Below are 14,501 nucleotides of genomic sequence, written 5' to 3'. Positions count from 1 at the left end.
AGGACTATTTTCAAAGGACATCTTTGCACAAATCTTTTGAAAGGCAAATTGAAAGAAAATCTTAAAGGAATACTCCACCCAAAAATGATATTAATTTTTTTAAATGTTACTTACCCCGTGTGTTCTGTAGAGATGGCTGAGAAAAAATTTAAATGCTATGTTTTCATGAAGAGTGAAGATATAAAAAAGTTTATGATATAAATCAGGCCAATGGAGATCAATGCTGTACTCCAGCAAATAATATGAAAAATGTCCACAGGGAAAAAAAAATCTCATGTTTCTCATGTCACATGATCTACATACCAGCTATCCAGTTCTTTGAATGTAACACGCAAAATGTGTGTTTAATATTGTTTAATAAATATTAACAGAAAAATCAAAGTGCACCATAAAGTGGATGAATTGATGAAATGAAGATCCACCTTTCCTCTAATTGATTGGTCAAGAGTCCTCGCAATCTCATGTGATTTGCATTTATTGTTTACAATTTGTACTGATTTTTTGGAAGCATTTATGTAACAATATTTTAGAAAAAAAATCAGCATGCAGTTTTCATGTTGTGGGCAAACGACTGGATGATTGGGCTGACGTGAATTATGCGACACAAGGCACCTCAATCTTTTCTTTTTTTCCATGGACGTTCTTCACTTTGGTCACCATTAGGTTGTATTATATCAAATATTGTTTCTTTACTGTTCCGGAAAATATCAGATTAAAAATGTTTAGTGATAATGAAAAAACACTTTGGGTAAGTAACATAAAAAATATAATTTTGGGGTGGAATATCTCTTTACGGAGTGTTTCAAACATTGATTTTCATAAGTGAAATGTCACTTTTATACTTCTTTTTCTTCATCCTCTTCATCTTTTCCCACTATGTGGGGTTGGTGCACATGATCAACTTTCTCCATATGGCTCAGTCCTGCATCTCCTCCCTAGTCAGACCTTTTTCCTTCAGATCTTCTTTTACTTTATCCATCCACCTCTGCTTTGGCTTTCTCTTCCCCTTTACTTCTGTTCCCATCAGTCTTTTGCCTACGTTTCCATTGTCTCTCCTCATCACATGTCCATACCACTTCAACTTGATTCCTGTACTTCCTTAGATCTCTCTCCGATCTTTGGTTGTACATCTGATTGTCTCATTACTTTTTCTGTCCTTTTTTGTAACTCCACACATCCATCTCAGCATTCTCATTTCTACCACATCGAACTTCTTCTCCTGCATTCCCTTTACTGCCCACGTCTCAGCTCCATTCAACATTTCTGGCCTTAAAAACCTAACCTATAGCATTCGCCTTAATTCTTTGATCACACAATTGTTCCATCCACACTGCATTCTCTGGTTTATGTCTACATCTAGTTTTCTATCTTGGGCTACCACTGATCCTAGATATTTAAACTTACCCACTCTTTTCAGTAGCTCTCACTGCAGGCTAACTTCTGAATCCTGAGCACCACTGAACCTCATATATTCAACCCTCTGGTTTATCGTCAACCCTGTATCTTCCAAAGCCCTTTTCCATTCTCCCCTCTCTTTTTCTGGTCTATACAACTCAATGTCATCAGTAAAAAGCCTGCATCAGGGGGATTAGTCTTTTATCCCATAAGTCAACACATCCATAACATGATCAAAGAGGTCAGAACATAAAGAAGATCTCTGGTGCAGACCTACTTTAAATGAATGTTTTCCATATTTTGGTGTATTTCATGATTGTCCACTTTGTGCCCACTTACTGTACTTTTAAGTATCATTTGCTGATTTTACTTAAAATGTAGTGTTGGTTGTTTTGCAAAACTCTTTGTGATTTTCTTCACTACAAGAGAAAAACAGTAGTATAAAAAATCCAGATCAACTATGTTATTAAGACATTTGTTTGATTTCCTGTATTTCTAAAGCCATTTTTCACAAGCTTTCATCTAGACAGACAAATGCAAATCTTTCTAAATTAAATTAAAAACATGATTTGTTTTTATTCCACCATTCTCTATCATTTTATACTTTTATATTAAACACCATGTAAGCTTTCCTGCAATCTGATATCCTCCAAGGACAAAATGAAATGAATGTTGAGAGACGGATTAAATGGCAAGAGAAGTTAGTAAGAGCCTAACCTCCAATAAATAATGTTTGTAAGGGATTTACTTGACCCACTTTCTGCTCATTATTTATTCACTTTAATTAATTGTAATCCCATTCTTTAAGATAACACACCTTACCTATGCTCATAGATAAATGACAGAGACAATAATCCTGACAGAGCTCCGGATACTATTTTTTAATTTCTGATTCATTTTATCTTCACTTTATTAATATGTTTTACACTTCAAAATATTTTCTTAATTGCTGAATGAAAATTCATCCATCCATGCAGCCATTTACTGCAACAAAATATTCCAGTTTCAGGGCTACAAGCAGACAAAAAACTCTCCCAGTGGATGCAAGTCAGAAACAAAGACTTCACCCTTTAGCACCTTCACGTTATGTGCGCATTGCAAGGCCAATTCAAAATCAACAATCAACCTAATGAGCCCACTTTTATAATTTAGGAGGAAAATTTAAAGTATGGAAAGCAACCAAAAAAATCACACAAACAATGGGAGACTGTACACTGGAGGTATATTAACTACTGTATGTAAGTGCTAAGCATGAATGACAATGTCATTTTATAATCCAATTTTCATTTCTTATATAAATTCCCACAGAGTGATATATAAGAAATGTATTTTAGATCATAGGGTTATAAGATAAGGAGGAAACAGCAGTGCAGTGGTTGAATCCAGCCCTGTCAATGTGGAGTTTCTTTAGTCTTCCTGCTACCACTTTTGTCCACATACTCGGTCCACACTTTAGTCCACACACTTCCCCATTACACAGATCTTCAAGTTAGACTGATTGGCCTGGTGAATTTGTGTGTGTGTGTTACTGAGTGTGCCTAAAGCTGGATTGGACCTCTACCCTGTGTTGCTTTTTGCTTTGTGGCCATTTCTCCTGGAATGAGCTTTGTCTTCTGTTAGTCCCAAAAATGAATTTGCCTAACACAAAATAAGAATGATACATTAGTATACAGGACTTCCCTGAATTCCAAAGATCTGCTTTACAAAAATTCAGCTATGTGAAGAAAGTCTTTCAGATACATACATAGATAGTACCTTCTTTGTCCCAAGGGTGAAAGTTAGCTTTTTTAGATAGATAATTTTTTTGGTTGTTCTTCATTTCTCCTTATACAATTTCTTGTATTAGGAATTTGTTAGTTTTCCCATACCCCTTGGGGTCAGAGCGCAGGGTCAGCCATTGTACAGCACCTCTGGAGCAATTACAAGTTAAGGGCCTTGCTCAAGAGCCCAGCAGAGTAGGATTTCTTTTTGGCATTGACGGGGATTCGAACTGGCAACCTTCTGGATACCCGCGCAGATCCTTAGCCTCAGAGCCACCACTCCGCCCTGATATGAAAAGAAATACACAGTATAACAGATAGATAGATAAATATGTACCATATAACAGATAGATAGATTTTTGCAGCTACAAAGACCATGAGTCTGGGACAGTTTTCAAATGCATCCTGCTGGCGCTAACACCTGATGATCATCGCAGTCATTCCAAGTGCAGCTTGCAGAACAGATGTTTGTGCTGTGGTGGAATGTATGAGGTAGGGCTGGATGTTGGTGACATATAATCACTGTTACACAGCTGACACAGTGAGAATGACTCTGCTATGGTTCAGTCAAGGTTTCATTGTCTTACGACATTATCTTAAGCACTATCTTGAGCATTGTGGCTCCAGAAAAGATCACGAATGTGTAGGGAAAGGCCAAGAAAGGTTGAAAGACTATTCCTCAGAATTAGAAAATTGAAGTAGCATAGGTGTTCAATAAAGGGATTAGGATTATCAGGATTTGTTTTTATGGCTAATGTTAATTAAGCTAATTCTGCTTAATTTTCATGTGTTCTGGTGTTATTTAAGAAAAAAAAATGTAGACGTGAGCGTCAATAGGCTTTGTGCCATAGGAACCAAGTTACCCGAACCTTTCCATTACATTTCATTATTTATTTACCACTCTGACCTTTCTGATTATAAAATAGGTCATTACGATAGCAATCGATGAGTAGAATTAATAATTAATTGCAGAATTATGGTATTTGAGGGTTCCAATAAAGTGCCTCTTTCTCTTGCTTAAGTTTCGAGTTTGGTATTTTTCCATCCAGCTATTTTAGCTCTAGACCGTCCTCAGGAAACTGTGACACAAAGACACACACATACCCATCATCAAGATATCACTTTTTTCTGTATCAGGAGACTCTAAAATGTTTTGATCTGTCAAAAACTGGGGATCAAAATTTTTGACAAATCTAAAGCTTTCGCTCCTCCCTATAGATGATAGCTTATGGTGGGGGAGGACACAAAGCAATTGGGCATTTTTGAATCTGTGAAATTTTACAACATTTTCTCCACTTATGTCTGTAAAAATGATGTGCCCTTGTGACAAAAATTTGCTTTGTGATAAACTTTTCAGGAATGAATTAGCTTTGCAAAATTGGGGAAGCCTGTATTTGAAACTGAAAATAACCTGAAAGCCAACCTTATCTCACTTTCTTTTAACTGAATTTTAATGTTTTTTATTTTGTAATTGACACATATACTAATGTGAATGTCTGTCTTCTGGACTTTATCAATTCAAATTATGGCTGTGTGCATCCAAGCTTTGGGTTTTGTAGACTTTACAATGTTTAAATTTAAATAAAATAACAGTAAAGACATAATATTGCAATTTGTCTGGATAATAAAAGTAGTTCACAAACAGGAAGCCACTTCACACAGGGTCATGCTTTGAATTAAATACAGGACTCTTAACCAATGAATGAAGGGGAGAGATTTTCCATTTTCATTTTCCATCAAAAATATAAGATTAAAAGTTGTTCTTGCCCATCACTAACAGCTACACGGGGTCACAATTGTGGTGTGCTGTCAATCTTCTCTAAAATGTGCTTTATTGATTGAAGTTGGCGTTAGTATGTCTTCCCAACAAGCTTTCAATTTCAACCAATGAGGAACTAACTGTAATGTGAATCAAAGTATTTAAACTTACCAAGGGGCATGGGTTTCATAGTGGAAGGAAAAAGGATAATGATTACTCAGGGCCCATTTATGGGTGGGCACCCAGGAATGAAAACTTTGTTTTCAAGAGGAAAGGGTGCACAGAGACTGCTTATATGTACAGCACAAAGTTCTCAGCTACACCCCTGCAAGGAACAATGTTCCAGCATATTCATTCATGTTTTGAGATTACATGTGCTTTCAGAAAATGTCAGAAAATGATTCCATTTTAAAACACGTTTGTTGAAAAGTAGCCCAATTTCCTCATTAATTTGCTTTTTCTGTACCTTTATGCAAGTTCTTCTGTCATTGGAGCCTGGTCACTGGTAGCTAGCTTCCTTTAAATGTGGGTGAAAATCTGTTTTTCTAAATCATTTGCATAAATGAGCTTCCACTTCTACAATCGTTGAACATAACAGTGATGAAATATTATATTTCCTTCCTAGATAGATAGATAGATAGATAGATAGATAGATAGATAGATAGATACTTTATTAATCCCAATGGGAAATTCACATTCTTCAGCAGCAGCATACTGATACAATAAATAATATTAAAGAATGATAATAATGTAGGTGAAAAACAGACAATAACTATGTATAATGTTAAATGTTAACGTTTACCCCCCCGGATGGAATTAAACAGTTGCATAGTTTGGGGGAGGAACGATCTTCTCAGTCTGTCAGTTGAGCAGGACAGTGACAGCAATCTGTCGCTGAAGCTGCTCTTCTGTCTGGAGATGATACTATTAAGTGGATGCAGTGGATTCTCCATAATTGATAGGAGCCTGCTGAGCGCCCTTCGCTCTGCCACAGATGTTAAACTGTCCACTAATACTCAACACAATTCTGAACTTAAATAAAAATATTTATTCAGTCAAATCACCTGCTCAGAGATCAGCCACAATACAAATTAATGAAATTCTTCTTCTTTCCATCCTCCAGTTGAATGTTGCCTGCTCCCCCTCAACTCTGACCCCCTGATGGAGGAAGTGGGCTCCTTTTCAAGCCAGACCTGGAAAAGCTTCCATTGCCACAGTGTTTCCTTTTGGAAGCAAATGTGGGTGAAACGGAAAGCAGAGAAATCCTCCCTCGACAGCACCCTCTATCGGCACCCAGGAACCCTGACAGTGTTGCACTTCTGGACTCCAATTCGCAAGTACCCGTGCGGGTATCCAAACTGGACTGCCCCAAGAGGACCACTGCCACCTGCTGTATGGGGAAATAGAACTGCTTCCATCTTCCTCTGGTCCAGCCATTACATTATTCCAGCTGGGCACAAAGTCGTTTCCTTATCCACCAGGCCAACATGTCTGTCCGTCTGTTCTGGACTCCTGGGCAGGAAGGAGGATAGTTTCTCTGTGTTCTTCTGGGGCACTTACAATAGATAAATCAACAGATAGATAGAAAGATAGAACTTTATTTGACTCCATGGACAAATTTGCCTTTTTACATAAGCTCTTTAAATAAATTAATAGATAAAGCACTTATACACATGCTTTAGTCTGAATACACATCAGACTATAAAACAAGAAAATTAAAAAGAAAGAAAACTTCCCAGTGAGGCATTATGCAGGTGTATTGCTGTTGGTACAAAGAAGCCCCCATAGTGTTTCTTAACACACATTTGCTAAATAATTCAGTATTGTTCATAATGGCACCCGGTTTTCAGAATTCTAACAATATAAAACTGAATACAGTGACGATAGAAGACGACAGAATAGAATAGGAAGAGGTGTACTTGAAGAGACAGAAGAACATTTACAGCCTGTAGCCCCTGCATGTGTCGACCATCAGGATATTTTAATGGGGCCTCATTGTAATGGGGCATTACACAGGGAAGTTCAGACGTAGTCAAGATCAGATTCACTAAAGGTTTATGTTCAGATGGTGGGAGACTGCTAAATTTGAAACCGTTGAGAACCCCAGAAGTTTAACCAGAATCCAAGTAAAGAATGAAGTCCTGAGCATCTCAGTCTTTCACAAACCCATCCTTTTATGTATTCAACAAAGTTTAATGGCATTTACAACTAAGTAGACTAAATTAGATGGTGACCATAACATTTCGCCTCACACTGCGTGCCTAACAACACATAACATTTTAGCAGCTCAAATCTCCATGCTTTTTAATTAGAATGTAAATAGAATTCTAAGCAAGAAGAATGAAATGGACAGCTTTAATTAGAATTATTTTGATTATTGATCATGTTTGGTTGCATCATTATTACCCTGCTGGCTACCTGTTAGTCTGGCCTGTCAGATGTCAGACATAACTGGTTTCATAGAATATATCCTGAAATGCTCTTTTGCATTCTTTATGGTTTATAGGGGATTAACGTCTTGTCTAAATGCTGTTAGGCGTAGCTCTATAATATCCGGATAATTGAAGGAGGGATCTTGGTAATTGTAGATACTCAGTAATTTGAATTTGGTTTTAATAACTTGATTAAGCATATTTATGCACCATTTCAGCTATATGACTCATCTCTGCTATATAGCTAAAGATACACAATTTATTTCTGGATTATTCAAGGTTTCCTACCACAGATTGCTTCACCTCTGTACCAATGCATCCCTTATATGAATGGTCGCTTACATGAAAACTCTCACCACACCTGTCATTGTGAATATAAAGATGAAAAAATATTTTTATATAAGGATAAACAGTGGCAAAAATTTGACTTGTTTGCCATTTTAATGTATTGCCGATATTATACCTTTGAGATACACAACACGTGTTTTTCAGTAATGAATCATTCAGCCCAACTAACTATGCTGGTTTCCTTTCTTGAATAAGAATCATGTTGTGTGGAACTGACACACTGAACTTCATAATTTCCTAACAGAATCTGCTTGTGTTGTCATGACACTAAAAAGAAACGTTTTGATGAGAACGTTCCATTTACCATTTGGAAACTCTTTTTTTTTTTACCTGATTTGCATGAAAATGGTGAATTAGATGCAATTTGAAGGTGTTGCTTTTAACCTCACTGCCATTAAAATGACTTCATCTTTTCATTTTTTGTTTGTATGAATATAGTTTTTTAGTATTTGTGTGAAATTTTCAGCTTCTGTCGGGTCTCTGTGACCTCACTGAAGATCTTATTCATATTGGTCTCCTCACCTCTGTGTCAGTGTAGAAAGATTCTCATCTTCTTGCATTACGTCCTAATTCGTGAGTTACAGAACTACAATAAGTCTAGTAGCTTTTTGCCATATTTTTTTCTATTAAATTTTAGAAGTTCTCGTAATATTTATCTTTCCATTTTTTCACTTTACAAACTCTTCCAAGATCTCAATACCTCAGAGCTTACGCATTGTATGGAAGGAAGGAACCGACCCCAGGTGGGAATTCAGTCCATCACAAGGCAAATTTATTCAAATGCAAAATCATATTCATCACCCAATAACTTTCTAAACATATCTATTCCGTTTGTTAAGGACACTTTCAATGTTTTAGTTGACTTAATTATTTATTATTTTATTATTAATGTTACATGCTGCCACTTAGTGCCACTGCCCGTTTGCCATGGAAGAATCATCTCAGGTAAAGGAGCAGTGGAATCGACGGTCCTTTCACCTGATTGGCAAGCCCAGCGCTGACTTAGCTCTAGAATGGCCAATAGGGTGGAGGTGGCTTGCTGGCGACTGTGTCCGGCTTGTCTGACTCCTTTTCTATAATCTGGCTGTGGTTCTACTATCAGCTGATGGACAGATGTTGTTGTTTTTCATTTATGTAATTACTTTCTACTTTGTTTTTGAGGAATATGAACAAATCTGTATTCTCATATATTATACTTCTGAATTTAGTGAGTGATATAATTCATATTTCATCTTGCCTTGAGAGTTGTCGCGGTGCTCTGTGCCTGCACTTGTTGAAGAGCACTGATCAAGAACCAAGTAGTTTGTACTGTTGTATTGTATTTCTGAGGTGGCCATGATAGATTGGCTCTGTGAAGAGGGTTACTTGTGTTCTGTTTTATGTACTGCCCACAATTTACCCCGTTTTTGACACCCATTGCATGCCCAAACTACCTGGTAGGGAGTCTCTCTCTGAGTTGTCTTTCCCAAGATTTCATCCATTTTTCTTTTTCCCTACAAGGGTTTCTTTTATGAATTTTTTTCTTGTCTTCTTCGGGAGTCAAGGCTGTCAAAAAAACAGGGCCTGTTAAAGCCCATTGAGGCTTTCTTATGTGATTTTGGTCTACACAAGAAATAAACCATTTCTGTTTGCTACCACATCTGATTTGGTATGGAGTGGCTGTATTGTTTCTGGAAATGGCGTGCACCGTGTGTGCTACAGTTGTGACGCTTAGCATGACAATGCACATTGTGTTTCCAGTCTTGTTTTAATTGTGTTTTACAAAATTCATCATTAATTATTTAAGGAAGGGACTGTAGATTAAAGTTAAGGAAATGTGATCATTATTTTGACTTTGATTTTGGATTTATGTTTTACTTTCTGGACTGACTTTTTTTCTTTAGTGTATTGTATTGGGAGAGAAGATGTGATGAGAACCAGAAACAAGTCAAAACCGAAATGGTAACCAATCAGTTGTCAAAATAGTGAGTAAGCTGACATACTGAGATTATTTATTGTTACAAGTAATAATAATAATAATAATAATAGAGAGGTGAATTTTTTACCCCAAAATCCAGAGTTTCTTTCAGCATTTTAATTTCCTTTACCAGGGGTTATTATAACAGGTTACCATAATGTCCCAAAGCTAGTTCATTCAGTCTTTGTAATTCTATTTTAGCAATTATCTGTTTCATCTTGGGATCCCACATTTTGTAATCCGATATTTTGTACTGACTTAAGGTGAGACAGCACTTTGATTCTACTTTTGTGAATGAGATGCGGAGGCAGGACGTGGTGAGAAACAGAAAGAAGTCAAAACCGAAATGATAGCCAAGAAGTCATCAAAAATCAAAGCCTAAAGCCGGAAAAGTATTCTGTTCATAACCAGAGATTCAATTTAGAGAAATTTCAACGTGAATCCTAATATTACATAAAATTGGAAATACATGAGCTGACTTCTTTTCTGACACTCCGGATGATGTCACATGTTGCAAACTCCCGGGGAGTCCTGGGACAGATCACCATGGCAACGGCTGATGCAATTGTAACAAAATGGCAGTGCTGTATAAATAAACAAAATGGCGTCACGAAAAGGGGTTAACAAAAATGTATTTTTTAACTATTGCTATATTGTAATATGAAAAACAGATGTGAAATGTTGTATTCCTAAACCCATAATCCATAATGTATAATATGTATCCAGCAACCACAGAAATGGTAGAAAACAAAATGTAAGAAAATACAGTAGCTCATTATAACACTTTATTGTTAGGTACTCTCATTTGACTTTTGGTATTTTGAACTCTTGCCGTTTCCACAACTGTTCCCATAATAGATTTTCATCTCTCAAATTACAAAATAAGTTTTCATCAGCAGTTGAGCCTGGTTAATTCCTTCTGGCTTAACACCACTAGAAGATGACAAGTTTCCAAAGCCTGTCCCTGGAGCATTGTGCTCAATGCAGGAATCAACATTGGATGGGATGCTAGTCCACCACAAGGCACTTGATCATGTAATTCCAATTTTGAAACACTCATCAGCCTACCCCATAAGTCTTTGGAAATTGGCAGGAAACCAGACTACTAGGAGAAAAAGAAAACTCAAAAAGAAGGAGAAGGTGGAAGCTCTACAGCAGGGGTCTCCCACGTCGGTCCAGGGGGGCTACTGTGACTGCAGGTTTTCATTCTAACCCTTTTCTTAATTAGTGGCCAGTTTTTGCCTTAATTTTAATTGACTTACTTTTTAAGACACAAGCTCCTTTCTTTAATCCTACTTAGCAACCAAACAATAATGTGATACAAAACAAGCCAACACATGACAACACAATAATGGAGAATAAGGAAGGTCTCAGTAATGTTTATCTGCTCCGGTCAACAAAACATTTTGACGACGTTCTTTGAAAAAAGGAAATCAGCAGAAAAATCAGCACATATTGATTCATTTACCTTTTTGGACATGTCTGCTATGGCAGAATGAGAGCAGCAACAAGCCATGGAATTAATGACGGGTATCAGTGCTGTGCTGGACTCTTTCCCAGCCAGGACACCACAATGGAAGGACAGTATGGAAGGAGGCATAACCCAGCTAGGATGTTCACAAAGAGATACTGTAACTTAATAGAGAAGTGGGGGACTTGGTGTATTCAGGGCAGTTTCACCCCCAGTATGACAGATAGTAGTGCACCGCTGGTGTGTACCCAGTAAGGACACCCACAGGGATTTATGAGATTTGTAGTCCTGAGGGAGAACCCTGTTGGGGTCCTTGGCTACCACCAGTGGGTGCCGCAGGAACAGGGACTCCCTGCTTCAGGAGACTTCCCTCTGGCCCAAAAGTGCTTCTGTTGGGCTATTCCCTGGTACCAGAAGTACTCTTGGTCTGACATAAAAGAGAGGTGCCTGGCCTCCTCTGGGGAGTCAGTCAGGAGACAGAAGGTGAAGTTCACCTGGAGGATTGTGGATTGTGAAGTGACCATTGATTGTGAGGTATTTTGTGAAAATAAAACCGTTTATTTTGCACCTGGGACTGGTTGGTGTGGTGTGTCTGGGGTTTTGGGGCTCAATGGCACTGTGGTAAAGTGAGGTCCGTAGCTGACTGGCATCTTTTTAAATAAATAATGGCTGCACTCGTAGGAGAGGGCGTGGTAGCGTGGCAAGAGCAGTTCCTGGGAGCGATTCAGAAGTGGACGGCCCTACACTAAGTGCACAGGTGTAGGATCATCTGTGACACTAATTGGCACTGGGAGCTTCTAATCAATACAGCTGTGCCACGTCCCCATTTTCAAAAGGGGAAGCATGAGTGTGAGGAGGTGGGGGGAAGGATGGAAAAGAAAAGAAAGAACGGAGCTTACTCAGTGAAAAAGGCAGGAGGTGAAAAGAACCAGTGCGGGCACGAGCAAGTGAGGGAAACAGAGCAGGCTCATGGAAGAGAAGGTGGGCAGCTGGGAGGAGAGCCGCTGGGAAGGAGTGTGTGGCCAACACTTGGGGAGGGCAGTCGAAAGTGGTCGCTCCAGCTGAGCTGTTACAAGGCGCTGGAGTGACCAGGAGTTTGTGCGGCCAGGAAGGCAGCAGGGGTCAAGGAGGCTTGTGAGGAGAGCCCTAATGTGAGCACCATGGCTGTTGGGTACCCAAGTCTCGGTCCAGCGAGGGTTCCTGTCCGTAGTCATGTGACAGAAGGCAACCGGACATGTTGAAGGTCAGCTGCACCTGTCGATACGGCGACTCCTCTGCTGCAAGGCCCATACGGGATAAACAGAGGAGCTTCCAGTGTTAAAAGAAGAAGGCACCGGGCTTTTAGAAAGGACTGTTCCTGCCAGTGGATTTTAACCTTGCTTTAAAGAAGATTTCTTTTCATTTTAACCTCCATGTTTGGCACCTGTTTTTATTGGATTATTTATTTATTGAACTGCACTTTTGAACACTTGTTTTGGGTTGTTTTTAATAAAAGCACTGAACACTTTTGCACCATCCCCTTGTTTCAAGTGTGGTTTATCCTCATCTGCCATGCTCATCTGGTTATGTTATTGACAGTCTCGGGTTCAAGAGGCTCCCGTTATAGAAAAGGGAGCCAGGGGCCAACCCACACCATCACAGGCACCCCCTGTCTTTTACACGGGTTTAATTAGCAACAAGATTTGGCTTCTAGTTAAAAAAACTGGTTGGAGGTTTACACTCTGACTTAGCTGGTCATCTGTTGACTTACGTCACATCTCATTTCTGTTTGGGTGCTATTTAAAGAAAAAAAAGAAGCAATTCAGAGGACTGAATCTTAAAATAGTCCATTTAAATGAAGGGAAAAAAGTTAATTAGCAGCAAAAACTGATCACTAATTTAGAAAAGGTTTAGAGACTTCTGCTCTATGTAAACAGGGACCAAGCCAGGATTCCAAATTTACCCCAAGATCTGTAAAGTAAAAGTACCAGTTACTGCACTACCATGACACATCTCCTTTAGTACATAGTGTTCGTCAAAAATAGACTTTAAGATGTGAGTTGTATCATTAGTACTCCCTTTGAGAACTGGCCCTGGTGATGTATTTGTTTTTTTAGCCTCTTTAATCACAATTTCAATACAAATATCTGTGAATGATGGTATTTGTTGTCCTTTTCATGACACAAGGCATAAAGCCTCTAGCAGCAGGGCATGAATATAACAGGTAACATAAACTAACAACTCTATTACAGTAACAACCTGCCATAAAAAGTAACTCTTTGCCAAAACCAACCCTCTTGGAGAAATCTACAGTTTGCAAATCATTCATTCAGATTTTTAAAAATGTTTTATTTAGGTAACTCCTTTAAAAAATAATTCTAATTTTTACAATCACAGTAAATGGTGTCTGCATTATTTAGCTGGTTTGCCTATTTTGCCTTGTGTTTTGAGCAATCACCTTTTGTGATTAATTTTATTATTAATAAATGATGGTATTACTTCTAAAATGGTATTGTTACAAATGCTACGCATGATAGGAATAAATCAGGACTTCAATAAAAGGGCTTTTATTATACAGAGTATGCCGTGTGCATTTGTTTTCAACACCAGAAGCCTATTTTGTTTTGCAAAGCACTGAATTTTTAAGAGTGCTGCTTTTTAGCATGTTATGGAGTTCCATTTCTCTCAAAGGAGCATTTTAATGCAGTGTGCAGCTTGGGTTTTTATTAAAGTAGAGATTGTCCCTTTGAAAGGCATGCGTTAAAGAAACAAAAGGGGAGAGAACTCAAGATTTCATATAAAAAAGAGTGCATTGCTAGTCATTCTGTCAGAGATCAGGAATATTTTACAGTGCTTCAGAGATGAAGATTGCATGGACTCTCCTGCATTAAATCATACTAGAAAATGAAAATCCTAATAGCATTTTGATGTATTCCAGTTAGGTTTTCCATTAACAGAAAAGGTGATATGTTTGTATCATTTGTCAAGAAAAGAGAAAATGAAGAAAATGTTGACAATTTCATTATGAGTCTGTTAGAAGCTGATTTAAATTCACTTATTTCAAGATTACTAAGGGTTTTATATGCAGTAGCTAAATTGTGCAGAAACGCGATAGAAAATGATGATTGCTTCACAGGGAAGGGTGTTCTGGCATCTCCCTGGCCATGCTGTGCATCTGTCAAAAAGAAAAAAATACATATGCGCATAAATGTCCCAGCAACTAATTGACTAATTTATTGTGGTAATACAGACGTGACACACAGAAATTCTGTCATTGCTTGCAACTCTGACATTCCATAATTCAAAGTGGCACCTTTGCCGCATTGGTCATGTCTCTTTCAAAAATTTTGCATGTATTTTTCTATAAGTGGAAAAAAAAGCAGTGTGTTTCATTTTTGGA

Source organism: Erpetoichthys calabaricus, chromosome 6 (genome assembly GCF_900747795.2).
Source record: "Erpetoichthys calabaricus chromosome 6, fErpCal1.3, whole genome shotgun sequence".
NCBI classification, from domain to species: Eukaryota; Metazoa; Chordata; class Cladistia; order Polypteriformes; family Polypteridae; genus Erpetoichthys; species Erpetoichthys calabaricus.
This window is presented reverse-complemented; position numbering follows the sequence as displayed.